General features: G+C 45.0%; 1 long non-coding RNA gene and 1 other non-coding gene across 2 annotated transcripts in view; both read right to left on the reverse strand.

Annotated features, from left to right (window-relative positions):
- The window catches only part of LOC105087092 (uncharacterized), a 48,161-nt gene that overhangs the window by 12,466 nt on the left and 11,283 nt on the right, over positions 1 to 24,412 (reverse strand). The window lies entirely within an intron of this gene.
- LOC135319799 (uncharacterized) lies at positions 12,833 to 19,505 on the reverse strand. The gene is made up of 2 exons (XR_010378657.1): positions 17,127 to 19,505; positions 12,833 to 16,565 (listed from the first exon to the last, which is right to left on the reverse strand). It is a non-coding gene; the product is annotated as an uncharacterized LOC135319799 (long non-coding RNA).

Here is a 24,412-nt window from a genome sequence, read left to right on the forward strand (position 1 = left end):
TCCGCATCCTTCTCTCCTGCTGCTCTGGCATTCCTGACCGGCAGCTCCTATCTCAAAGAGTAAGATGCCTATGCCTGTTTCTGCTCTCACTTCTTTTTTTTTTTCCCCCAAGAAGAACAATGTTTATTTATTAAATAAGTAAACATTTACAATGCAATTCTGTGATTCCTGAGGACAGATACAAGTGAACATTACTGAAAGGCAGATTTGCATTCAAGATAAGGATTTTCAATCGTTAGTCTTACCTAACAAAGATGGGGAGCTCCTGGGAGACCCTAAGAGAGCTTCTGGGTGGGGTGATCATACATTCAGTGCAGGAATTTATCAGCCTGCTCTCACTTCTTCCTTTGAGCTTCATGTGAGCTTTTGATGTGAACAACTCAGAAAGTTCAGACATCACATTTGCTTTTATTTCACTGGTCATAGCAATTGCGTGGTGACATCTAGCTGAAAAGGAGACTGAGAAATAATCTTCTTGATTTTGGACAGCCAAGGACATGCCTAGGCTGACCAACTCGTCCTGGCTTATGCAAGTCTTTTCTAGAACGCCCTGCATCCTGGGAATCCCCTCAGTCCTGGGCAGAAAGGAGGGCTGGTCACCCTGTATCTGACTAAAACTTGGAGATTCTGAAGAAAGAAAGAGGGAAGTGGTGGACCACTGGGTCTTTTCCCCACACCGATTGTGTCTTATGGATCTACTGTTTCTTCCTATATGCAGAGCTGTCTTTCCTCCTTTCAGCCTGACGACTTCCCCCTTGAAACAGAAGACTCAAGCAAAATAAGTGTTAAAGATCTGCACTGCCCTTGTTATTCAGCATCACTGTATCCGTTATGCACTCTATTAGTCACTCTCCTCTCTCTTGCCTCTGAACATCTGTGTAAGTCCCCTTTTCTGATTTTGGCATTTAAAACAAAAAAGTCACTCAGACAACTCACAAAGGAATATATCAAAATGACCAAGAAGAGGGAAGGGTATAGCTCAAGTGGTAGGGCACATGCTTAGCATTCACAAGGTCCTGGGTTCAACCCCCAGTACCTCCTCTAAAGATAAACAAACCTAGTTACCTACCCCCCGCCAAAATAAAAATAATTAAATAATACAATAAAATATTTTTAAAAAATCGCCAAGAAGAGCATGATACATGCTTAACATCACTAGCAATCAGGAAAAAGCAAACTAAACCCACAATGAGATCCCACTCTCCATCCACTAGAATAGCTAAACTTTAAAAAGACTGATAATAGCAAATACTGGGGAGAACATGGCAAAACTGGCACTCTCCTACACCACTTTGGAAGACGGTTTGGTGGCACCTTAAAAAGTTAAGAACATTCCTACAATATGATCCAGCCAGTCCACCCCTAGGTATTTGCTTAAGAAAAATGAAAGCTTATATTTCTTCAAAGACTTGATCACGAATGTTCTCAGCATTGTTACTTGTAATAGCCATGAGCCTGTGAACAACCCACATGTCTGTCAGCTGGTGAATGGACAAACACAGCGTGGTATATCCACTCACTAGGGTGCTACTCATCCATCCAAGGGGACAAACCACTGATTTATGAAACAACAGGGATGAATCTCAAAATCATTACACTGAGGAAAAGAAGGCAGACCAAAAAAAAAAAAAAAAAAAAAAAAGAGTATATGACCCCATTCACTGTAGGATCCCATTTGTAGACAATTCCAGTAAATGCAAACTGAAACACAGTGATGGAAACAGATCGGAGGTCACTTAGGGACAGGGTAGCGGGAGGGATGGATTACAAACGGACAGAGGAACGTCTTAGGGATGATGGAAATAAATGTTCAGTATCATGACCTGGTGGCGCTTAACTGCACACTTTAAACATGTACAGGTTACACCCTAGCAAAGTAGTTTTAAGAAAGTGAACTACTTTTGGCAAAACTAAAGTATAGTGTAAGAAGTTAAGATAGCAGTTAGCGCTGGCCAAGCGTGGGAGTTGGGGTGGGTACTGATTAGAAGCCATGAGAAGGTTTCTGGAGATGCTGGCTGGGTTCTGTTTTTTGAGCTGGATGCTGGCTACATGGGAGTGTTCAGTTTGTGAAGTGAGTGAGTGATACAATTGTGATTGATATGCTTTGGGGGCATGTATGCGGTCGTTCGATAATGTTAACTTCAGAAAAAAAAATCAAGCCCCATCTCCTTTTGGGCTTTATTCTTCCTGATACCATTCTCACACATCTGTCTAATTGTGCCAAGTCATCCTTGATTCTGCTCCCTTCTTTCCCTCTTCTGTGTGTGTATTTTTCCAAAAAGACTGGATCACATTTCAAAGCCTTCAGAGAATTAGCACAGCTTTCTTGCAGGTATGTCCTTATTTACCTACTAGAACAATTTCGGTTTATTTATACCTGGTTGATTTCAGAAAGCGATTTGAGATCATAGACTACAAGCTCCCTCAGAGCAGACATTGGATTCTAACATCCAGAACAGTTCCCAGCAGATTATGTGTGCTTGATAAGTAGACTGCCTTCATGAAGGTTGTTGCCCATGTTCTTGATATGCTACCTAATACACGTTTCTTTTGAATAAAGTAAGCTCTTCCATCATATTATGCTTTTGAATTTCAGCACACCAGTCTCAGGTAATCAAAACTGTGAATTTACCTTACTGGCCATTCCCTGCACACTGAGGAGACTGAGGCCATATGCATTTTGTTTCTCAACCACTTCCCTCATGAGAATCATGGGGAGCCTCCTGCCTTCTTCTTCTTCTTCTCCATGTCATACTTGCTTTTTACCTTCCACCCTCGTCTGTATTTTGTATAAAAACCTCTCAGGTGCTCTCTCACGAGTGCACAGGTTACTTTATTTATTGCTTAATATTAAGATTTATTCTGCATGGTAGCCTTTTGAATCATTTTTGTTTTCTTTATTTAAAACAACAACAGCAACAAAAAACCAATATGCTTTACTTTAGAATCCTCCTGAGCAAGTGAGCTAGTCTCTGAGCAAGCCTGTTCTGCTCTCTCTTTGTGGGATCCACCCTCCCTAGTTAGAAATGCCTCATTCCAAATGCCCTTTATGGGAAGGTCCAGAATGCAAACGCTCTCACAGCATCTGGTAGAAACCACTTCCCTCCTCGCTCTCTCTCCCAAAGTCCCACAGACAGCTTGTAAGAAGTAGCAGCAATGCCCTGCCTATTCCTTAGGTTTTCAGTCCCCTGCCTAATATTTTACAAATACTAAAAATTATTTCTGGCCTCTTTTAAGCTGTGCCACTTGTCTTTCTGTGTCAGCAGGTGTGCACATCTGTGAGTGAGTCTGAGATAATATTCACTCAACTCTGTGTCATCTAGGAAGGCACCTTAGTCATACCGTATCCATCCATATCTGTCCACCCATCCTGTGTTTTTTCCCCAGGAGGTTTTTTAGACTCTCATTCAATTATGTTTCTCTAGTATTACACTGGTTCTTCAGTTTCTTTCTTTCCTGCCACCTTTTTGTCTAGTCAACAATATTTGTTGTTGTTGTTGTTATTAACAGAGGCACTGGGGATTGAACCCAGGACTTCATGCATGCTAGGCATGCGCTCTACCATTGAGCTATACCCACCCCGCCATCGACAATATTTTGATTCAAGTTTTATTTCTATTCACTTCCTTGGAATCTTACATTTCCTGGGTTCTTTTCTTTCTGGAGTGTATATTATTTCTTTCAATGATTAGGAACTTAACCTCTTTTCTCAAGTGGCATCGGAATAATATTAAATCGTTCTTTTGTCAGGGAAAATATGAGTTTAGAAATACGAGTACCCCTTTTAAGAAGGGGATGGACTTTTGATGAAGGGGAAATGAGGTCGCAAGCTCATGAGCCCTTGTTTATTCAGGTGCAGCACAGTAAATTGCCTCTGCTCCAGAATATTTCCAATGCTCATGAGTTACACAGCTCATTTCAAAGCTAGCCCAGGTGGACTGAGATCAAAGGTCTGCAGACGGCTTCTGCTATACTCTGGTTTTCCCTCCTGTCATTCGCCTTTTGCGTACTTCACTCAGGGTCCGAGGAGATAAGAACTCTCTCAGCTGTGTTACAGAGTTGGCTTTTATCTTTTAAAATGAAACACCCACCCCAGGCAAGTATATGCCTGTAGGTTTGTGATCACTATCTTAGATAACCTCACAAAGCCACAAGCCCAGCAGCGTAGAGGACAGTGGCATGGCTGCCCAGCTTGACCTGAAGTTCCAGTGGCCGTGGCCCCTGGCATGCGCCCCAGTGCAGAATGAGTCACACGCAGGCAGAAGCCGAGCTCTCTATGAAAGGAGAGAATGCGTTGCTGTTGTCTCTGAGGCCTGCTCCACCCTGCCTGGTCATGGATTATTTACTTTAGCCCACACTTTCTTAATTTACCTTGCAATATCTGGGTTCCTGTCACTAGTAACCAAGAAAGCCTTGTGTCCCTCAAACCGAGGGGAACACAGTCGCTGACAGCTCTTGTCAGTAACTGGACTTCAGGGAAGGCAGGGTCCAATCTGGACCCTCCAGACCTGCAGGCCTGAATTTAGAAGCCCAGATGGTATGGGGGAGGGGAAAGAACTGGCTTAATCAACAGTTCAGATGCAGAAGTAGTGGCTTGCTCCTCTGCATCCTGGGCCAAGGTCAACCTGGGAACCCAAGTGATTAGCATCTATAAAAAGCACAATGAGAAGAGTCCTCAAGCTTTAAGCAGAACCTCACCCTTCTTTTCAAAGCCCACTGATCGTCCTCGTTTCTGGGGGAAGGACCCCACAGAGGTGCTGTTTGCTCCAATCATCTGAGACTCACCTTCTCCTCTTCATCTCAATAATAAACCTCTTCGAGCTCTCAGGAACTCACTCATTTTACTGTATAACAACACTATGTGATGGTACTATCATTGTGCCCCTGCTGCACTGGTAAGAACACTAAGACACAAGGAGAAGCAGTAACATGCCAGGGTCGCGTGGCTGCAGACTGCAGAGCTGGGGTGGGAGCCCTGGCTGGCGGTCTGGCTGCAAAGCTGGTCCAGCAGAGAGATTTAAATCCAACCCCATTCCCTGAAAGGCCGTTATGAGCTTGCCGTTGTCCTGGGGTCTCTCACCACCGTCTCCTTTTTATGGCTTCCTCGTCAAGGTCCTAGATGGCAGACTGATCTCCTGCACTTAAGCTCACTCCCTCTAAAATCCCACTAAACCACAGTAATAAACAAGGAATACATTTACCCACGAGAACAAAGAACATAAAAGGCAACAACGGATGAGAAATTTGAACATATTTTTTAAAAAAGATGAACACAAAGAGGAAGGAGAGAGAATTGATTTAAGAAAGCTCAGAAGGAGGCTGCTGAGAAGAGAGAGGGGTCACCACGAATCTCAGCAGGAACCTCTTATCGGGCCTCAAAAACCACAGGCAAGGGAGCGCTGGAGTTGCCTCCAGGCCGGAGGGACCAGCAGGTGGCCGCTTCTCTTGAATGTCTCCATCCTGAGGGGAGCACGTAGGTAAAGCGCATGCTTAGCATGCACAAGGTCCTAGGTTCAATCCCCAGCACCTCCTCTAAAAATAAATAAATATAAACAAGTAAACCTAATTACCTCCCCCCTCTGAGAAAGTCTCCATCCTACACCGCCCCTTGAAGTGGGACCTGGGGAGGTTACTCTCTTGAGTGCCTGCTTAACATTCCTGCAGCTTATGGACGACTCTGCTCTGGCCATGTTGAAATTCTTTTTTCTTTTTCCTTTTCTTTTTTTTTAATGTTCAGTAAATCCCCTCATTCCATGGAGTTGAATAAAATGCTCACTCACTCTGTTAAGTCCAGGCATAAAGGCTTTCTCCCTTGCCTGGACGTTTTAAATACTTTTTAAAGCCTGGCCTGTTGGTGACTGTGTTTCTTGCCAGTAAGAATTTGGATATAAAGGTTTAAAGATCACACTTGATGTTATTACCACTTCACCCTTTATATGATTCGGTTCATTATTCCCAACACAGCCGCTTCTTTTTCTTTTTTTTTTTCCAGCTTTGTTGAGATATAATTGATACAAGATATAAGCTATATGTACAGTATGATGACTTGGTACGTGTATGAACACATACTCACAGTACCTTATATATTACAAAATGCTGACCCCAGTAAGGTTAATTGACACACCCTTCACCTCACATAATTACCATTTTATTGTTGTTACGGTGAGAACGTTAAAGCTCTACTCTCACGGCGACTCCCAAGCATACAATACAATATTGTTCACTACAGTCACCGCGCTGAGCGTCAGATCCCAGCAACATACACATCCTGTAACTGAAAGCTTGTAGCCTTTGACCTGCATCTCCCCATTTTCCCCATGCACTTGTTAATACATTTTGAACTAGGGGTTCTGCACTTTCATTCTGCACTGGGCCCCACAAATTATGTGGTTGGTCTGCTGAACTCCTGAGGCCGGGATGGAGGGACGCAGGGTGTGACGGTGTCTGGAGGCTGCATGCAGGCCTGGCAAAGGGTCAGATAAGGTCAACAGCCAACGCTGAACTGTGAGACCAGTCGCCCTCTCACTGCCCTGTCTCTACAACACAAGTAGCCACACATTTAATACCCACCAGACCTTAGTGTTTATCTTAAATTTTTCCACTTTTTATTACCATATTTGGGTTTAAGTAATTCCCAACTCCCTACCGTTTACTTCACCATATTCTTTGATTCCAGTAACCCCTTGACTGCATGTTTCCCCATTCCTTTCATCCATTTTTTTGGTTGGGTTCATCACCACAATTCCTTACTCATTGATGGAGTCTCTTCTGGAGAGTCTGAACAACTCAAAGGAAAGGCTTCTAGAAACTTCTAGAAACCTCTGAGAGGAACCCACAGAAAGGGCCCACCACGCTATAATGAAGCCCATGCTCCCTGAAGTTTTCGTTAGCTCTTAAATGTAAGTAGTCCCTTCCAGTTAAGATCACCAGATACTTGAGGAAGGCCTCAGATGAAAGTCAGATGGCTAAACAAGCAGGAGGGAAAAAAGGAGCCCAGCAAATGGAAAAGTCTCCCACCCAGGAAGGTTATCATGACGTCTCAGAACATGAGAGACGAAGAGGAGACAGAAATGCTTCCAGATTGGTGGGGAGCGGCGGGGTGCAGGGGCAGGAGGGAATCACAGAGGAAAACAGCTGGATTTTGCAAAAGTAACTAACCCTGGGAGCTGAGAGAAAATGGTTTGGTTGACTGTGTTGTTCAGGGCTTTTCCACCTTCACAGATCTTCTGCGCACCTGCTCTATTAATCACTGAGAGATGCCTGTCGGTCTCCCCTGCAGCTGTGAACTTGACTCCTCCTTCCTGTTCTAACGGTTTCTGTCTCCCAGCGCTTGGGCTTCTGTGGTTTGGTGCACATTTGTTTAGGGTCGTTACATACTCCTGGAGAATTTATCTCCTATCATTATGTAATACCTCTCTTTATTCCTAATGATATTCCTTGTTCTGAAGTCTATTTTATCTGATATTAATATAGCTGCTCCAGCCTCCTTTTCGTTACTGTTTACGTGTTTTATCTTTCAACGTGGTAAATTTCACTTCTAGGGATTTATCCTGAGGAAATCCTCATTTGAAACATAGATAATGAAGTGGTTTTAACCGTGGTTCTGCAGACAGAGAGATCGCAGTTGAAACCCCAGCACTAGTCATATGATTTTGGGTAAATAACCCCATTTCTCTTAGCCTCTCTTTATCCTTCTACAAAATAGGCCTGAAAATAGTACCTGCTGGATAGTTCTTGTAAAAATAAATGTAAAAATCTAATGCAGAGACTGGCCCACATAAGACAATAAGTATTTACACTTTTACTTACGGTAGTGGAAAACAGGGTACAACCTAAATATTCCAAAACAGGAAAATGATGAATTTATCAAATGAAAATATGCAGCCATTAAAAACGATGTTTTAGGAGAATATCTTCATGATCTTTTTGTAGACAAAGATCTTTTAAACAAGTCACAAAAACCAGAAAAGAAAAGATGAATGTATTAAACTTGATTAAAATTAAAAACCCTTAGTCATTAAAAGATACCATTAAGAGAGGGAAACTACAGAGTAGGAGACATATCCATTATATCATATATAAAGTGTGCCTACAAATAAATAAGAAAGGGGCAGTCACACAAATTAAAAAATAGTCAAAATAATATCTGAACAGGCACTTCACAAAAAAGATATCCAAATTGAAAAGGTGCTCAACATCTTTAGTCACCAGGAAATGCAAATTAAAACCACAATGAGAAGCCAATATATACCCAGTAGAATGACTAAAATTTAAAAGACTGGCAATACCAAGTGTTGCTGAGAATGTGAATAACAGGAACTCTGAACTGGTATACCACTTTACCAAACGGTGGGCGACGTCTGCCAAAGCTAAGACATGCATTTATCATATGGAGGAGCAACACTACTCCTGGATGTACACCCACAAGGGAGAGGTGCTTATGTCCAGAGACAGGACAGGATTGCATGGCAGCTTTACTCAGAGTAACCCCAAACTGGAAAAATCATAGATGTCCACCCATAAGAAAAGTGAATAAGCAAATGCTGATATTTTATACAATGAGATTCTGCACAGCAGAAAAAAAAAAAAAAAAAAGAATACTGGAATATTCAAAAACATGGCTAAATCTCATAGAGCTAATATTTAGTGAAAGAAGTCAGCTACAAAAGTATACTTGTGACATGGCTTCACTTAAACTAAGATCAAGTATAGGCAAAATTGGAGGGAGCAAAAGGGAGCCTTCTAAAGTGTTGGAAATATTTTATATAGAGATCTGGATGATGCTTACGTGGGTGCATACATAAGTCAAGATTCATCAATCTGTACCTTTAAGATTTGTAAATAAAGAGAAAAAAAATATTTACAAGAAACTGTAATGGCACATGGAAAAGACTTTGTATGATGCCAAATTGGAATCAAAGTACTACATACAGAATAAATATTTAACTGAACAACTGGAAGAAAATACACCAAAATGTTAACACTGGGTCTCTCTGAGGATGGGATTAAATGTTTTCTTTATGCTTTTCTGTGTCTTCCAAATTTTCTTCAATGAACATGAAGAATTTATAATTGGGGAAAAATTATCTTGAAAAATTGGAATGAGTTTTTAAAATTTGAAAGCCAGAAATTAAAAGGAAAGGAAAGAAAGAGCCAAGCCAAATAGCATTTATCCTAAGTGCTTTAAAATTGCTGTAATTGCCTGATTTTGAGGCTTTAAACATAATTTTAAAATAGGTCATATATTCAATACCTTTGAATTGGTTCATTTTCTCTTATTCTTTTACATCACAGGCAAAAATCGAAGGACTAAATGGATCTGCAGTTAAGAAGTAAAACGTATTTGAGACTGAAAGGATTTTATTGTACATTTTTATTGCAGATATGTTCTTGTTTCACTTTGGTTATTAATGTGCACAGCTGAATTAAAGAGACCTTATTGACTTTTAAACATTTCAGTGTGGAACTCCAATCTGTCAATGATAACCAGTGTCTCCTCCTCACCTTTAAAGGCATGGGTCTGAGGACTCATTAGCTTGAGATTTAGTGGGCAATTGTGACTGGAGAAAGTACCAAGTCTGGGGAACGCAGGACCTGCCAGGCCCCTGGACCCTGCCTGGGGCAGTGTACTCGGTCTTGCCTGACTGTCTTGCCTTCGACTAGAACCGTGTTGCCAGGCAATCAGAGCATATGGTGGAGGCTGTCAGAGCTGTGGTGGCTGTAAAACCCAACCCTATGCTCATCGGCCTTGCCTTGTTTTCCTGCTAACTAACCCCTCCCCGCCACAGCTACAAACTCAAGCCCACAGCCTGGAAGGAAAGAACCGCCATCATTAAAACTACAGCAAGAAGCCATTGCGGAGAGCCGAGGATTCAGGCAGCGCGGCCTTGCTGCCCAGCTGCTGTCTTCTAACAGTCATTGATTCATTCAAAAAACAGTTATTAGAGCCCCTTTACCTCCCCAGGCACTAGGTCAGTGTTAGGGGCTGAACTGTATCCATATGTTGAAGTCCTCAGAATGTGACTGTGTTTAGAGTCAAAATTTACAGAGGTAATTAAGTTAAAAGAGGTCATTAGAGTGGGTCCCCATCCAACGTGACTGGTATCCTTATAAGAAAAGGAAGATTTGGATACTGACACCAATAACCAAGGGAAGATGATGTGAAGACACTGGGAGAAGACAACCGTCTACGAGCAAGGAGACACCTGGAACAGATCCTCCCCTCTTGGCCCTTGGAAGGAACCCAAACTGCCGATACCTTGATCTTGGACTTTCAGCCTCCAGGACGGTGAGAAAATACATTTCTGTTGTTTAAACCCCCAGTCTGTGGTACTTTGTTATGATAGCCCTAGAGAAACGAATCTAGAAGGAGGAAGATACAAGGTCCTTATCCTCCTGGAACTTACTTCAAAAAAGTACAGAAAACAAAACGCTTTTTATTATGGACATGCTTATCCTACATAAAAGTAGGGAGGATAGCGTAATGAATCCCCAGGTACACAAGGCCCAGCTTCAACCACTGTCAGTACATGGCCAGTCTTCTGTCTTCTGCTCCTCCCCATTCCCTCTGGACCTCCAACTATTACTTGAAAGCAAATCCCATTTATCATATCATTTCATCTGTAAATATTTCCAAATGTATGTCTAAGAGATAAAAACTCTATTTTTAAAACGGAACAAGAAGACCATTATCATACCTTATCATTAATTCATTAATATCATCTAATATTCAGTGTTCAAATTTCTCTGATTTCTACAAATAGTTTTTTTTTTTTTTCAGTTGATATATTGAAATCAGGACCTAAACAAATTCTATCTACAGCAGTTGGTTGATTGCTAGGTCTTTCAGTCTTTTTCAATTTCTAAATTTCCCCTCCCACGCTCCTTTTCTTTTTACTGTTTACTTTTTGTAGAAACCAAGTCATTTATCCTGTAGAATTTCCCAAACTCTGGATTTGGCTGATTGCACCCCTGTGGCATTGTTTAACACATTCTTCTGTTCCTTATCTCTTACAAACTGGTAGTTGGTTCCAGAGGTTTGATGAGATGCAGGCTGATTATGTGACAAGCATACTTCAAAGGAGGTGCTAAGACAGGATGGAAGGGGGCAGGGCAGAGCCATTCAAGGAATGACAGCAATTTAACACCAAAATGGTGGAAGATTCTACTCCCAGTTGGCCTTGAAGATTAAGTTGGTGGGAGGTCTGACTTCTAGTAGACCTTGAGCTTCATTATATGCTCATTGCAATAGCGTGATAAATAACATGCCCGCAGGCGCCATGACACTCCCAAGGCTAACCACAAAAGGCCAAAGAATGGGCGGTGGCCCAATTCCTGGGAATCCCAGTCCCTTCTCCAGGGTAGTTAGAATGGTCTCACCTGTAGGTGTGTGAAGCTACTGAGCCCATTAAAAACTGGCAACACCATGCCTGGCTGCCCTTTTTCACTCCCTCCTCTTCAGAGATGGCCTGCACTCTGTCTATGGAGTGTGTACCTACTTTTACTTCAACCTGAGCACCCAACCTCTTTTCTTGCCTTTCTCTTGCCTTACACTCTATGCAGTATGTATCTCTCCAAATAAATCTACATTTACTCAACTGTGGCTTACTCTTGAGTTCTTTCCTGCGCGAAGCCAAGGACCCACACCTGGCAGGGCACGTCCAAGGGGTTCCACCAAGACCTGGGACATGGCCCTCCTCAAGCCCCCACATCCATTTTCCTGCATCAGTACCACAAGCTTTCTATTATATCACATAATGAAGCATATAAGGTCTGGTTATCTGGGTTTTGGGTGATGTAAGATTGATCATTGTTTAGGTGATATCATCCTGATCCATTATTCTAAAGTTTTTATGACATTGTAGGGCACAACATGTTTCTGCCCAGCTGGGGCTTTCTGAACAAATTTTACTGAAATGTATGATATATGCTTGTTCTGTATGTGTGTTGCAAGTCAGTAAAAAAACAAATTACCAAAGAAGAAGGTGAGGGGGACAGAAAGAAGACCCTGTGAAGCAAAAGCTCACTGAATAAAGAGGAGAGGGGAAGAATGTAGATGGAAGCAGAGGGAAGGGCTATGTGCAACATCAGGAACTATTAGGCAAATGCAAACCAAACCCACAGTGGGCTATCACTCCATACCTATCAGAATGGCTATCATCAACAAGACCACAAATGGCAAGTATCAGCAAGGATGTGCAGAAAGGGGACACTCACACACTGTTGGTGGGACTGTAAATTGGTGCAGCCACTATGGAAAACAGTATGGAGTTTCCTCAAAAAACAGAACTACCATACAGTCCAGCAATTCCTTTTTTGGATACTTTTCCAAAGAAAGCAAAAACGTTAATTCTAAAAGATATATGCACCCATACGTTCATAGCAGCATTATTTACAATAACTAAGATATGGAAGTGTCCATTGATAGATGAATGGATAAAGAAGATATAAATAGATCGACAGACAGACAGCAGATTGATATGCAATGAAACATCACATGGCCCTTCAGCCCTAAAAAAAATGAAATCTTGCCATTTGCAACAACATGAATGGGCCTAGAGGGTATTATGCTAAGTGAGGTAAGCTGGACAGAGAAAGAGAAATACAGTATGTCTTCATTTATATGTGGAATCTAAAAAATAAAAGAAATGAACAAACGTAACAAAACAGAAACAGACTGATAGCTACAGAGAACAAAAGGTGGTTGCCAGAGGGGAGGGGGACAGGGGGATGAAAAGAAAACAAAACCAAAAAGTGATAACTAAGTAAGGTGATGAATGCCAGTTAGCTTGATTGTAGCGATCACAATGTGTATTTATTTGAAACCATCACATTGTACACCTTAAATGCATATAATTTTTGCCAGTTATGCCTCAATAAAGCTGAAAAAAGAAAAAATGTTATCTTTCACCTGGATTAAGCTCCTCTCCCAGTTAAGACCATACTTGGCTAGGGACGTGCAGTGGGTGAGGGCAGGCGTGGACGACCAGTTTTCCCTCCTCCGTCTCCCCATCTGGTTCCCCCCTACTGCCCCGTCCTGCCTCTAGCTTCTCCAGGGTTGGCTCAAGGAGAGAGGAGGACGAGGGGAAGAGAACAGTTCTTACTAGATCTGTACGATTGCCATCTGGCTTTGGTGTCCTCTGCGGTGTCCTTTGTGTGACGTTCAAATGCTAGTTTTCTTCTCATAAATCTCTTCTGTGAGTTTGCCAGGATACCCCCAGCTGCAGTTTGCTGTCCTAGATGGTGCTTCCTCCAGGTGGCCACTTATGACTCCCTGCTGGCTCCTGGGTCCACCGCAGGAAGAACTTCTGCTGGGCTGTCCCGCTCCTCTGGGACGGCCTCTGGGCAGAGTCCTGTTCAAGAGCGTGCACACAGCTCCCACCCGAGGAGTTCCTGGCCAACCCATGAGACCTGCGTTCCTTTTCCTCTGCAAGTTCAACTGGCTTCCCTTCTTCCTCCACCTTCAGGAGAGGCTTTAACCACAGTATCTCCCCTCCAGATTCTTCTAAAATATCAGCCTATCACCTTCTAACAGATTCTCTGCCCCACTGCCTGCTACCTCTGCCTGGGAAACAGCTTCCAAATAAGGGTCCACTAATCTTACTCGATCTTCTCCCAGCCTTTCTTCTATATCCTAGAAGGGGGTAGCAGTTGCTTTTGAAGATTCTAATCTCTTAGTAGGTACAGCACTGTTAACATGGCCCTTGTGGTTATCAACATCAAGAAATTTCTCACCAGCGTGAATGAAAAGTATTGGCAGCTGTGTCAGTAAACAAAGGATGCTGTGGCCATCAAGTCATCAGCCGCTACCTCCACCCCCAACAGTGAGCAGAGGGAACTCAGGATGCAGACAAGCAGGCAGCCCGGCCTCTGCAGCCACCCCCAGCGGTGCCCCCTGAGGGGACTTGGGATGTAGCAGAACAGGACACCACCCTAGAGAGCTAGATGCATATCAAAGGAATGATTTCAATGAATCCAGACCTTTGCACCTTCTCAGACATAAAAAAGCGCTAAATCCCTTAACTTGAGATATCTAGTTTTCTTTAACAGTAATCTTTTGATGTTCCAACTACCTGGTCTTTGTTGCAAAAACTCACTTATCCTGGCTTCTACCTTGCTGCTTTGGAACAGCCTCGTAGAGTGATCCGAGATGCTATGTCCTGGGCTGCGTCCTAACACAATCTGCCGAATAAAATATAACTTTCAACTTTTAGGTTGAGCATTTTATTTCAGTCCATCCTGTTATGCACTCATTTAAGAATCTTCTGCACGACGTATTTTTCAAGTTGAAGGTTCAGGGCTTGGAACCAACCCCACATTCAAGGGTCCTGTTGAACTAGCTCAGGTCAAATGGCCCCTTTCGTGTGTGCTCAGCCTTCTTTTCTGGGCTGAGCAGGGACCTGGCTTTTCTCTCCCTTTCACTGTTCCGCTCCCAGTTCCCGGCCTGCCTGACACACAAGGAGAAGGGGAAAGGATGCTGAACGCTGGCAGTGTCCGGTTCCTTTGCTGGGTCAGTTTCCCCTCCTGACAACTCAAGGACGTTGCTCCTGTAACAGCATCTGATGAGTCTTGGCGCCTTAGCTTCTCATGACCACTTCCATCCTGAACCTTGGGGTGTTCAGACCATGAACCTGGTTGGGTTACCAGCTGCGCAGTCTGATTATGTGGTAACCTTGGTATCTGCCTCTGGTGCTCAGCTTTGAACCTCGATGCTGCCTCAGAGGACTCATGCTCGTGCTAGGGCTCATGCTAGTAACTGGAATACAGCAGTTACTTTCTACTGAGTGTGTGCCGAGAACTACTTTAGGCCCTTTAACGTGCATTAGCCCATTTGTTTCTCCCAATAACTTTGAAAGACTACTGAGATTCAGAGAGGGTAAGGAACCTGCCCAAGCTCACACAGCACAGCTAGTTCATTAACAGAGTTGAGAATAACACTCAATTTTGCCTATATTCAGAGGGCATATTCTTTTCTTTGCACCACATTTGGGACCTTTTGCTCAGCAAGGGCTTGGAGAGGATGCTGAGTTCTGGGTATTTTTGTGGACTGGACAATTTTCTTGGGGCAGGCTCCTGGTTTGCTCCCTCCTTCCCTCTGGGGCACCAATGGTCGCATTTGAACCACTTCCCTGCTCAGTATGCACAAGTCAGCTCCTATCAACGCCTCTGCATAAGTACAAATTCAACTTGTCCACCCCTCACTAAGTAAGCCAGGTTACACTCCAAGGAGAAAACGGTACTGATGTATTCGGAATTAACCAAATTGACTGATATCGCATCTAAAATTATTCAAAATACATCAACTTAGTTCATATAAAAGAGATATGGCTGCTTAAAAATATTGGAGAGCCTGGGGCTGGAGTTTTGCTCAAACTGGCAGTGGTGAGTTGGGAAGGACAAGACGTAGAAAAAAGATTTCCTATGAAAAACAGAGGGGCAAAGTGACTGCTGAAAATCCTTGGGAGCAGCGGGTTGCCATGGTAACACAGGAAAACCAATCTGAATTAGGGGGAAGTTACCATAGGCTGGACTCCACTAGAGGGAGAGGAGATCTTGGGGTGGGGGGGAAGAAAGGAGAAGGAAAGCGGTGGGCTGAAAGGGAGAGGGAGGGAGGTGGTCCCAGAGGGAGGAATAAAGGAAGGGGAGGGGCTGGAGATCACCTCTCTCCAGGTTTTTCTCTTCTTCTTTTTAAAAATATTCTGTAACTAAAAGTAGAAAAGACTGGTATTGGCCTGGCAGGTGAGGTCGTTCCCCAGGTCTTGGATGCAGGAACTCCCTCACTCAGCCAGCAGTGACTACTGCCAGGCACTGGGACAGGAGCGCCAGTGAGCCTCCCAGATTCTCCCTGAGTCACCTGCAGCCTGGAGCTGGGCTGCTGTCAGCTGAGTGTTGGCTGACAGTTCTGGAAGTCTCTCATTCAGAAGCTGCCTGAAGGGAACAGGTCAGGCTCTCTTACTTGCTTTGAGCTTTAGGAAAGATAAACCAAACAAGAAGTAAAGCGTTGTGTCAGAAGGATTTCCAATCCTCTAAGAGTGAAAACAGCAGGAGGCCAGTTACCACCCAAGTAAGTGCTGGGCTGCGAGGACACTGAAGCTCTGGAACAGGGGGGAAGAAGGGAGACCAGTCTCCCTAGGGCTATCAACAGGCCGGGCCTAAAGTGGTGTGAGCTTTATGAAAGATGAGAACAAAAACACCGAGGTCAAGCTCCAGGTCTGTTCCTCCTTAGCTATGTGACCTTGGGCAAGTTACTTAACTTCTTAGTGCTTCCAATTTCTCATCTGTGAAAGAGAAATATCAGTGGTTCCTATCTAATGAGGTCACTGAGAAACAATAGGGTTTAAAACTGTGAGCACTTAACGAAAAAGCACTCAGTGCCCAATAATCCACGGTGGGGTATATTATCACGATAGTCCACCTGGGAGCCATGATCAGGCCCTTGGCCGTCAGGCAGGATGTCACTGAGCCTTCGGAGAATCCAGGCAGTCTTTTGTCCTTGACCGCAGTCCGAGGTGTTGACGGTGGAGCACATGGCACCCAGGACCCAGCTACACAGAGTTGCATTACATCTGAAGGAATTAGATGATCATACTATTAAGGACAATTCATTTTCACTTGTTTTCTTAAGACAAGTTCAATTTGGTTCAGAAAATATAAACTTAAAGACTTGGAAAATTGTCTATAAACTCCCACGAGTGGGAGAGGTAAACCAATAACACAGTCAATTTGTCCAAGAAAATGAGCACTAGGACAGGAGCCTCTAACTAACCTCTCATCTGGCTGAACTCGAGCCAGGAGGCAGTCAGATGTGTCCTGATGCTCCTCTCCCCTCCAGACCTAGAGCCCCTTGAAGACCAGGACCAGACTGTTCCTCTCTTTACTCCTGGTCCCCAGCACACCACCAGGCACATGGTGGGTGTTCAGTCAACATTCAATAAATGGATGAAGGAATGATAAAATGTGAGATCTCCCCCCCCCCCAAGGCTGCATCTCTCTTCCCAAGAGTAACCCTTTCCTGCCACTCCACCAGTTAAATCCAGTGTCTGTTGGCCAAGTTTGTGCACAGCTTTACAGTCCTGTGAGAGAAGGGAATTTCATGATAGAAACTCCAAGGAGTTAAGGTAGGTTACCTGAAACTCTGATATCATCCGGTTGGCTTAGTCCATGTTTCAAGCATGAAACAGCTTTCCCAGTTACTCTCAGATCTCCATCCTCTCTGAAGGCTAGGCCTGGCCTCCTTCAAACTCCAGCTTTCATCATTCTTTACTGGCATTTTTATCGTCAAAAACAAACTTTTACTGAGGACCAGCTATCATCTGCAAGACTGGATTCCGAGGATTCAGGTAAGGTGGGTCATACCTCAACATCTGATGGAGCTTAGAATCTTGTGTTCATTAGCTTTTGCTGCATAACAAACCATCCCAAAATATACTGGCATGTAAAAACAAACATCTTTTGTTTGTTGACAATTCCTTGGGTTGGCTGGGATGGCTTTTCTGTCCAGGACAGCTTAACTGGTGTTGGATGAGTTAGGATGGCTTCTCTCAAACACTTGGCAGCTGGCAAGCTGTTTGGTTTAGGACAGCTCGTCTTTGGTTGGTCAGCTGGGATGATCCATCTCTGCTCCTTGTGTTTTCTCATCCTTCTCTGGCTAACCCAGGCTCCTTATAGGGTCTCAGGATTTTCTAACATTCCACTGGCCAGAACAAGTCACATTTAGGATCAAACTCAGATTTGAAAGAGTCAAGATATAGACTCTGCCTCTTGAAGGCAGAAGTGGCCAAGGAAAGTCATGCTGCAGAGGGACACACATCTAGGCAGGGGACAAATTATTGTGGTTGTTTTGCAAACAATCCACCACTGGTCCTATTGGGATAACAAGGGTGATACATAAAAACATACATAAGAATATGAAATAGCACAGGATACCTGCCAGGGAAGCTACAAAGAAGAAGTCAGACCTGAGTTGAGAAGGAGAGATGGGACTGAGACTGGATGGAGGCAGGGTAATAGTCCAGCTGGAGGGAGTGGCACGGATGTGGAAATGCATCTGACGGGTTCAGGAGGCAATGAAAGTGCGGCTGTGGCCACAGCAGAGAGCTCACTTAGGGGAAAAGGAGGGCTAAGGACACCAATGGAGTCGAGGCAGGGACTCAAAACTGGCCAGAGTCTTGATGCAATGCATTTGGGCTTAACTCTCTAGGCAGTAGGGAGCAGGGCAGGGTTTTGATCCGCGGCCAAATGGCAGTTTACTCCGGAAATGGTATGCAGACTGGAAAGGGAGTCCTCCGAATCTGCCGTAAGATATGGATACACATTGGGCCACATGATCAAGCACGAGAGGGACTTTTCAGTGGTGAGCAGACGGTGGCTCTTTGTTATTGGGTTTGCTTTGTTGTTGTTATTGTTGTTGACTCTGTGTGTACCGTGGTGACCCCATCATCGAAATGAAAACAATACTATACTTATAATCTAGGGTTGGTTTAAGGATTGAATTTGTGAATTACGTGACGTGCTTGGTTTTTGGTAATACAGAATAGGAGAGATTTTTAAAAGGGAGTTGCAAAGGGAACTTGAAAAGCTTGTGATAGACAAGGGGCTACTCCCTTCAGAAGATCCCAGGGCCCCCGCATCTGCACAAGTGAGACTCAGCCCCCCCCCCCGCCTCCCCTAGATCAGCTTTCAGCTCTCTTCTGGGTGGAGGGACAGGCCAGGGGTGCAGTTCGGGGGGAGAACTAGGGGAGTGGAAATGACCTAAACAATCTCACAGAACACCAACATCAGAAAAGGCCACCCGGAGACCACGACAAAGTGAGACAAAACAGGGACACTTCATAACTTTGTCCAAGAACAGGGAAAAACAAAGTCACTGTGCCACCCCCAGAATTCCAAACACTCCCTCTCTTGGCTAATATGAGTGACTGCTGCTTCTTTACCAATTCCAGATTTATCCCTGCTCTAGACAGCCCTCCCCAGAGGTAAGACACTTGTTGAGATAATCATAGAATCGTCTCACTTTCTGTCCTCATTTTTTTTGTGCGCAAGCCAGGATAAACCCCTGCTTTCTTGGATTCTTCTCCATCACCCCAAAGCCCAAAATCTATAATAGGTTCTTTCTCTCTCTTTTTTTTTAATTGAAATATAGTTGATTTACAATGTTGTGTTAGTTTCAGGTATACAGAAAAGTGATTCGGTTATATATACTTATTTATTTATATATATATGTAAAAATTCTTCAGATTCTTTTCCATTATGGATTATTACAAGATATTGAATATAGTTCCCTATAATAGGTTCTTCCCAACATCCTCTTACAGAGACACTCCACGGTTCCCCATGGTGTACATTCTCCCTCAAAGTAATGCAGGCCAACCACACGTGTGTTCCTGGTGGCCTCTGGCTGAAGGGCACTGACATCCTTTTCCTCATTATCAGTATTTTCAACCTCAACTACACTTTTTTGGATAGACTGGGTGCATTAGTTACAGTTCTCCAGAGAAACAGCACCAATAGGATATGTATATACACACACACACACACACACACACACACACATATAAATATAAAAACAAAAGTTTATCTTAAATAGGTAGATAGATGATAGATAGATACGTAGTAGAAATTTTCTATAAGGAATTAGCTCATGTAATTCAAGACACTAAGTCCCACGATCTACACTCTGCAAACTGGAGACCCAGAGGAGCTGATGGTGTAAGTTCTAATCCAAAAGCCAGCAGGCTCAAGATCCAAGAAGAGCCTGTGTTTTAGTTTGAGCCCAAAGGCTCAAGGCAATCAGGCAGGATGTGTTTTTCCCCTTAGTCACCAGAGGTTCAGCCTTTTTGTTCTACTCAGGTCTTCAACTAATTGGATGCCCACCCTGACTCAGAGGAGAGCCCCCTGCTTCATTCAGTCTGCTGATTCACATGTGAATCTCATCCAAAAGCACCCCTACAGACACACTCAGAACAATGTTTGACCAAATATCTGGGCATCCCATGGCCCAGTCAAGTCGACACATAAAATTAACCATCACGCTGGGTTTTTAATGTTGGCTAAAGACCTAAAGAAAGGCCTGGATTCAGCTGGCATGCTGAAGGTATAGACCACTGAACAAGTAGATGTTAAAAATAGGAAAAATCCTCTGTGGCCACTGCAGCCACATGTCTGTTGCCTTTGCCCCAGGGCACTGTGTTCCTAGTTCTGAAAGTCTGTCAGAGAGGAAGTTTTGTACAAGGTGCAGCGAGAGGTGGAAAGTTGGGTTGGTTTCGAGCACTGCCTGCTTAGCTAGATAGACATCAGGCCTTGAAGGCAGAGGGAGTCTCCGAGGCCAGGAACCTCTGGGTGCCTTTCTTAGGGGCCCTCTGCATGGTTCACACAATGGAAGGAGACTAAAGAAAGTCACCTGGGAAATCCCCCAGGTGTCCCCACGTTCAGGGCACTTCATGAACGTGTGGCTCCTATGCTCAGCCCCTCTGGGTTAGAACCTGGCAACTGAGGGCTGCTATTTTCTTTTCTTGCAGTTAAATTACCTTAATAAATTTAAAAGTAGAACTGTCAACCCCTCCTCCCCCCAAACCTCGATACCTTGTTTGTGGGTCCCATCCTTGCTAGAGGCAGGGGAGGAAGATGGAGAGAAGTGCTAAGGGTTGGGTGGAGCCAGGAAGTGGTCGGTGGACACGGACAGTGGAGGAGGCTTGGCTCTGGGAAGTTCTAGAGGAGAAATGTGTGGGTTGCTCTGACTTGCCAGGAATTCCATCACAATTTTCCACATCCCCTCGTCCCCGCCTTGTTATACCTGCTTTATGCCCAGCACAAGGCTTCAAGATGCAGGAAACAAGAGCAGTCAAGCATTTGTGGAGAATTTTAAAGTACCTGGATTTAAGCTAGTCAACCTACAATTACCCAGTCAATTTTAGTGTACTTTTTTCCCATTTGGCTGCATTACCACATTGTAACAGTATTGTTTTCTACTAATTTGGCTGCACATGAATCATACGTTTGTTTTAGCACAGTTTTTATGTGAAACTGAATTCTGAGAGCCAACTAACCAACCTGCATGTCTCCTTTTGGAACACAATTTGTTTGTAAGCATGTTTAAAATTAGTAGACTACTGTATTGCAAAATTCCAAAGAGAGTTTCAAAGCAAGAATGCCCTAAATATATCCTTCGGAGAACTATAGAGGTAATGGGTCTCCATAGGGGCCTCAGGAATTGGCAATGATGGCGACGGGAAATTCTGGGAAACTGTGCAGTTTTCAGAGTTTCTTTTTCATATGAGACCAAGGAATCGTATTTGATTCCATGCCACCTGGTGAGGTCGCTGGAACCAGCTTTTGGTGTCTATTTTGACAGTCTGGAAAACCGAGGCCCTGGATAGAGATTCCTTGGCTGGTCCACAGGCCGAGGGTGCATGTGAGTTGAAGGAGCCATCGGATCCCTGTCCCTTAAGGATTTGCAGAAGCCAAGGACGCCTCCTTGCTCCAGCAGCCCTCTTTATCACTCTGGTCTCTGGTTTGTTTTTTGTTTGTTTGTTTTATTTGTTTGTTTTTCTTTTGACTGGTGTATCTGGACTGAGGTTTTTTGAGAGTGATCTCTACACATTTTTTCCTTCCTATATTTTCCTTCTCCCTGCTTCTCTCCTGAGCTGGGGTTGGCCCTCCCCTGTCCTCATTCCCCTGCGGAAGGATGCAGCAGGCAGGTGAGCAGAGTAACCTCTAAGTCAGACTGAGTCTGTCTTCCGAAAGCCTGTGCTCTCTGGTCAGACCCAGATGGTCTAGAGTAAACACAGAATGAGAAGGATTTTCCCCAGAGTCAACAGGGCCTCCTGGGGCTGGAGGAAGCTGATCTATTTAGTAGCTGACCTTGCTAGGACACAGACAGGAAACGGCTTTACTTTACCAGCTTAAAGAAACACATGTAAACACGTTTAGTTGAATTTCCATTCCTGACTCCTTGACATCCCAGGCTTACTTTCACTTGGAGGGTGGTAAACGTCCAGGGCCACTTAAGTTAAAATGTCAGCACCCTATCCCCATCTAATCCTAAATCTCTCCCCTCCTTGCTGCTCAGGGCCGACCTCACAGCATCACAGGGAGAAAGGGGAGTGTGTGGTCTCTTGGCTCTCCCTCCTTCACCTCTCAGTCTGCTCCAGAGCAAGGAAAGGCCACCTCCCTCTCTGGTCACTGACAACTCCTCTCTTTCAATGAACTCTCCCATTTGAATGTTCGTCCTTCCCTTCCATCTGGACGTGGGGCTGAAGGGCTGGGCCAGTTTACCCCTCTAGTCGGTTCTGCGGGGATGCCCTTGAGGATGTGAGTGTGTAGAACGGAAGGCGGCTGAGCCTAAGTGCTCTGCTTTCCAGGGAGCACTGCTGGGATCCTGGGGTTGGGGGATTCTGGCAGAGGCCAGTGGTTTGCTCCAGAGGCCTGATGGCGGTGCTCCTGTGCATGGGGCCACGAACCCAGGGCAAGAAGGGGTCAGAATGCAGGGGGGCCTCCAAAGACTGCCACCCGACGGAGCTGCTGGAACCTTCAACTTCCTCCTTCATCCGGTTACTGTCTGAACTGCCTGACTCATAGTGAATAATGCACACACAGTAACACCTGCCGTGATGCTGTCAGGGGAAGGGGGCTCCCCCAAATTCAGTGTTGTAAGACACAGGGTCAAGTTATGAGGAAATAGCCTGTGAAGCCAACTGACCACTGTTGAACCTGGCTCAGACTTCTGCAGGTACAGTCCTGGTTGGAGGAGGGCCTGGCAGAGGTGGCGGGGCTGGGGGTGGTGAGCAGGGTGGCCTGGGAGGGGCAGAGAGCTCAGCTCCACATAGCGGTTTCTGTGGGATCACCATAATGGGCTGTGACAGTGGGAGGCACGGAGCCATGCCAATGCCTCTGTGTATGGGACACAAGATCTCCCTTCCTGCTCGTTCCCGGAACTGTGAAGCCACCCTGTGAAAGGAGAGAGAAAGAGGTCTTTCCAGAGACCTTTCTCCCTCCATGAGACCCAACAGACGGGGCGTCTAGTCTGTGAGAGGTGTGTCATGACGTGGGCAGGAAGCGAGTCACCCCGGTACCATGGGGCGGTCCTAGGTTCATAACTTGGTCAGCTCGGTCGGGTGAGGTAACCTGCGGGAAGGCCCATGCGAGTTATTAGTGGTGTCTCCTTCCAAGTGAGGGGCTGTCTGCTTGCCTTGGTGGCCTGCAGGGACGTCACGGAATTGGGGACCCCAAAGCATAGCAGTTTGGGGACAGGTGAAGGAGAGAGACCCAGCAGCCCCATCACAGGACTGAGCTGCAGATGGATGGGGCTCTGCACGCTGGGCACAGGGCCTGGCATGCAGGATGTCCTCAGGACACAGAGCACCCGGGACTTTGCAGGCGCGGTTCTCAGGCTAAATCCTAGCTCCCCCTAAACTTCACCAACCAGCTGAGCAAAGTGCAATGGAGTTGTTTACACGGGTGGCATAAAATCACAACGTGACTTCCCCCTACATGGAGAAGCTGGGAAGAGTTTAAGAGTGCCATGATTCCAAATTTCACGTGTGATCGAAAGCACGTTTCAAAACAACTTCTATAGCATTTACTCCTGGCCTAGTAATTTTGCAGTCTAAGTCATTAATCAGTCCCAGCACAGGATCTGCAGCAATAGAACACTGAGTTACGGTCATTACAGGATGGCTGGTTAAAGAGAGAATACGTTGAGATGCAACTGTCTTGAGTGAAATCAAAGGGTTTCTCATCCAGGCTCCCATCTGAGTCGGGCACTCTCCTTTGTCAGGAGGTTACGTCTAGGCGTCTACCCGAACGTGATGTGACACTGTCAACCTGCCATTCCCTCTGAATGAGGACTTCAAACACTTCTCACAGTCTATCGTCAGGAAACCAATAGCACCCTTGAGTGGGGGAAATTCCTGGAGGGTTCACTGAAGGAAGAGTTTAGAGGGGTGTGGCTGGGTGTCAGGAAACCAGAAGGTGGGGTGCAGCTCAGGGGCTGTTATGGAAGGAGAAAGCCTCACGGAGAAGGCTTCCTGGAGAGGACCTGGGTCCTCCGGTTGGGAGCTGGGACTCCGCCCAGAGGGAGCAAGGGGGACCAGCATCCTGACAGCACTCTCCCCGCCCTCTCCTGCTGGGGCTCCCCGTGGGCCAGGGAGCCCTGGGTCTGCCCTGGATCCCGGTCAGCCCCTGGGGCAGGGAGCAGGAGGAAGAAGAGCAGAAGACAGACCTGGAAGATCGTCTGTCAGAGGAAGGTGTGTTTTCCAATTTTAGATACACTTATTTGGGATGTGAAATATAGAGGGGGTAACACCTAAAGAAAAACTGAAAAACAGCCTGAGTGGATGGTAAGCTGAACAGTTGCAAAGATGCAGCACCGGACTTTTAACGCTGAAGTGTTATTTTATCTCAAGATAAATTTCTA

Source organism: Camelus dromedarius, chromosome 32 (assembly GCF_036321535.1).
Source record: "Camelus dromedarius isolate mCamDro1 chromosome 32, mCamDro1.pat, whole genome shotgun sequence".
In the NCBI taxonomy this organism is placed as follows: Eukaryota; Metazoa; Chordata; class Mammalia; order Artiodactyla; family Camelidae; genus Camelus; species Camelus dromedarius.